The 4,528-nt window shown below is 43.2% G+C and overlaps 1 pseudogene; it reads left to right on the forward strand.

The window, feature by feature from the left end:
- Window positions 1-917: 917 nt before the first annotated feature.
- LOC102125445 (TAR DNA-binding protein 43 pseudogene) lies at window positions 918-3,747 on the forward strand (annotated as a pseudogene).
- The last annotated feature ends 781 nt before the right edge of the window (window positions 3,748-4,528 follow it).

Here is a 4,528-nt window from a genome sequence, read left to right on the forward strand (position 1 = left end):
CATACGCACACGTACTGTGTGTACATTCATGTGCACCCACCCCCACACTTCCCATTTCTACCCTTGTCTTACTAACTCGTTCTTTCTTCCTCTGGTCCACAACACCCCAAGACTCAGTGCTATTCCTCCTTGTGGGTACACTCCTGTGTAGCAACCTCTGTGCGTACCTAACCAACTAACTCATCACCCTGTATTGTACTTGGCTGTTTACTTTTCCATCTTTTTTTTTGTTGTTGTTGATACAGAGTCTCCCTTTGCTGCCCACACTGGAGTGCAGTGGCATGATCTTGGCTCACTGCAGCCACTGCCTCCCAGGTTCAAGCGATTCTCTTGCCTCAGCCTCCTGTAGCTGGAATTACAGGCGTGTGCCACCATACCTGGCTAATTTTGTATTTTTAGTAGAGACAGGGTTTCACCGTGTTGGCCAAACTAGTCTTGAACTCCTGACCTCAGGAGTTCTGCCTGCCTTGGTATCCCAAAGTGCTGGGATTATAGGAGTGAGCCACTACGCCCAACCCCATCTTTTTTACTGGAGGAAGATCTGCTTGAGTGTGAGGACCACATCTTATTCCTCATTATATTCCCAGTGGCTACCATAGTTCCAAGTACATCGTAGAAGGTGACTATATATTTGTTTAATAGATGAGTAAACGAATAAACTTTTGAAGAATGCTATAGTATACAAATATATGTTACACCTCTCAATTGAGTGACCGTTCTAAAAACTTTGGAAGGTTCTTCAAACCAAAAAACTATGATTATATAAATCTGTCTTAGATCGTTTTTAGAAAGAGGTAATAAATAAGTAAATAATCCATGAACTATTTCTTACCTATGGGCAGTGTGATGGTTAATTATATGTTGACTTGACTGGGGTATGAGATACTCAGATATCTGGTTAAACATGATTTCTTGGCATGTCTGTGAGGGCGTTTCTGGAGGAAATCAGCATTGGAATTGGTGGACTAAGCAAAGCAGGTTGTTCTTCCCAATGTGAGTGGGCATTATCTAACCTGTTGAGGGCCCAAATAGAACAAAAAGGTGAAGTGAGGTTGAATTCTTTATCTGTACCTGACTACTTAAGCTGAGGCATAGATCTTCTCCTGCCCTTAAACTAGGACTTAACCCATTAATGCTCTCAGTTCTTAGGCCTTTGGGCTCACAGTGGGATTGATGTCACCAGCTTTCCTGGGTCTTTAGCTTGCAGGTAGCAGAGGGCATGAAGAAACTGAGGCCCAGAGGTGTGAAGTGAGATGCTATTAGTCACAGATAGGCTCTAAATTCTTACCCCAATACTTTCTACCACAGTCCACCATTTCACAAAGAAGACTGCTTGGATTATCTGGAATTTCACTCCCCATCTTATTTCTAATTATTTTAGACCAGATTTTCCCTGAGAGAATGAGTTCCTAATGGGAACCCAACACTAGTTAGAGCAAGTCTGTTCTGTCAAGGACTCTAAGAGACTCTTTCCTTCTGCCGTCTTTCTTCTAGACTCAGTTAACCAAGAGAAGGAACTCAAGGTGTACATTTGTCTTGAAAGCGAGGCCTTATAGCATCAACTAGGGGAAAGCACTAAGAGTAAGTCTAAGGCTGACTTTCTTCGCTCAGGCTCTCAGGGTGGCAGTTTTTCTGGATCCACCTGGATTCCTCATGTTGCTGTTACCAGGCACACATCCACGCCAACCTCCAGGTGTCTCGTTTCCACCAAAAAGGTGGTGCTATTTAGACAGGACTTTCCTCAGGAATGCCATGATTATTGTGAATCTGTATAATTTCACCTTTTGTCAGTTATGAGACAGGAGGCGGCCTCCATCAGATGATAAGGGTGCCTGAGTTACTTTCTCAGTCTTACAGGCAGCTCCATAAGTGACCATCCCGCTCCTCTTTGTTGGTTCTGTGAAAAGAACTCAGATTATGTCAGTTAACAAGACATTTATGGTGAAAAAAACATATGGGAATGAGGAGAGCGAGTGCCTCAGGGTATTAGAAAAAGGCCTACCTCAAGGCCTCACGGAGAAGGTCTGTATTCTGGTATTTTGTGATTAACATGACTTAACTTCTCTCTCCTGTTTCTGAGGAATTTCCTTCTACATGTGTGCTTTATGCTTTATGACTATGGCATTATTAGAGTGTCTGCTCATTTGTAACCTTTACTGCCTAATGGCCTCTGCAAATGGCCTTCTCTGCGAGTCCTTTCACCTTCAACCCCTCTGCTAATTGCTCAATTCTGTTTTTTATTTCACTTTCAAATTCCTGAGAGAAAAATCTCATTGCCCTGCCTAATCAACATCATCCCTTGCTAGACAAAGCTGTTCTGTCAAACCACCTAATAAACCTCTGGATAGCCTGTATATTGGCTGGCCTTTTATCACTTGGTCTAGGAAATGTGTTATATAAAATGTTATATAAAACGCTTCAAAGTGGGGGCAAAACGGTCGCTGCCTTGGTGTCCCTGTCGAGCTTCCCAGCAGTGGCCTAGCAGAAAAGTAAAAGATATCTGAATATATTCGGGTAACCAAAGATGAGAACGGTTGAGCCCGTTGAAATACCATTGGAAGACGATGGGACAGTGCTGCTGTCCACGGTTACAGCCCAGTTTCCAGGGGCATGTGGGCTTCGCGACAGGAATCCAGTGTCTCAGTGTATGAGAGGTGTCCGGCTGGTGGAAGGAATTCTTCATGCCCCCGATGCTGGCTGGGGAAATCTGGTGTATGTTGTCAACTATCCTAAAGATAACAAAAGAAACATGGATGAGACAGATGCTTCATCAGTAGTGAACGTGAAAAGAGCAGTCCAGAAAACATCCGATTTAATAGTGTTGGGTCTCCCGTGGACAACAACTGAGCAGGACCTGGAAGAATATTTTAGTACCTTTGGAGAAGCTCTTATGGTGCAGATCAAGAAAGATACTAAGACTGGTCATTCAAAGGGGTTTGGCTTCGTTTGTTTTATGGCATATGAAACGCAGGTGAAAGTAATGTCACAGCAGCATATGATAGATGAACAATGGTGTGACCGTAAGCTTCCCAATTCTAAGCAAAGCCCAGATAAGCCTTTGAGGAGCAGAAAAGTGTTTGTGGGGCACTGAACAGAGGACATGAATGAGGATGAGCTGTGGCAGTTCTGTCAGTACGGGGAAGTGGTGGATGTCTTCATCCTTAAGCCGTTCAGGGTCTTTGCCTGTGTTACATTTGCAGATGATCAGGTGCTACCGTCTTTGTGTGGAGAGGACTTATCATTAAAGGAGTCAGCATTCGTATATCCTATGCTGAACCTAAGCACAATAGTAATAGAAAGAAAGAAGTGGAAGATTTGGCGGTAATCCAGGTGGCTTTGGGAATCGGGTGGATTTGGTAATAGTAGAGGGGGTGGAGCTGGTTTGGGAAACAATCAAGGTAGTAATATCGGTGGTGGGATAAACTTTGGTGCATTCAGCGTTAATCCAACCATGATGGCTGCAGCCCAGGCAGTGCTACAGAGCAGTTGGGGTATGATGGGCATGTTAGCCAGCCAGCAGAACCAGTCACGCCCATCGGGTAATAACCAAAGCCAAAGCAACATGCAGAGGGAGCCAAACCAGGCCTTCGGTTCTGGAAATAACTCTTATAGTGGTTCTAATTCTGGTGCAGCAATTGGTTGGGGATCAGCATCAAATGCAGCATCGGGCAGTGGTTTTAATGGAGGCTTTGGCTCAAGCATGGATTCTAAGTCTTCTGGCTGGGGATTGTAGACAGTGGGGTTGTGGTTGGTTAGTATAGAATGGTGGGAAATTCAAAATTTTCTAAACTCATGAGAAGTATATTGTAAAATACATGTGTACTAAGAATTTTCAAAATTGGTTTGTTCAGTGTGGAGTATAGTCAGCAATAAGGAGATACACCTAATGTAAATGACAAGTTAATGAGTACAGCACACCAACATGGCACATGTATACATATGTAACAAACCTGCATGTTGTGCACATGTACCCTAAAACTTAAAGTGTATATATATATATATGTATATATATACATATATATGAAGAGCTAAAGGAAATTTATAAGTTTTGTTACACGAGCTGGGCAAGGTGGCTCACACCTGTAATCCCAGAACTTTTGCTGAGGTAGGTGGATCACGAGGTCAGGAGTTCAAGACCAGCCTGGCCAAGATGGTGAAACCCCGTCTCTACTAAAAATACAAAAATTAATTGGGTGCAGTGGCAGACACCTGCAATTCCAGCTACTCGGTAGGCTGAGACAGGAGAAGCGCTTGAACGTGGGGGGCGGAGGTTGCAGTGAGCCGAGATCGTGCCACTGCATTCCAGTCTGGGTGACAGAGTGAGACTCCATCTCAAAAAATAAAAAAATATATAAATAAATAAAAATAAGTTTTGTTACATGGAAGGTTGAAATATTGAGTGGTTGAAAGTGAGCTGCTATTTGCCTTATTGGTAAATTAACACACAATTGATATCAAAGTGTTTCTCCTGTAATATTTTATCCCTGGACTTGTCAAATGAATTCTTTGCATGTTCAAAATGGAAACC

Source organism: Macaca fascicularis, chromosome 17 (genome assembly GCF_037993035.2).
Source record: "Macaca fascicularis isolate 582-1 chromosome 17, T2T-MFA8v1.1".
NCBI lineage: Eukaryota > Metazoa > Chordata > Mammalia > Primates > Cercopithecidae > Macaca > Macaca fascicularis.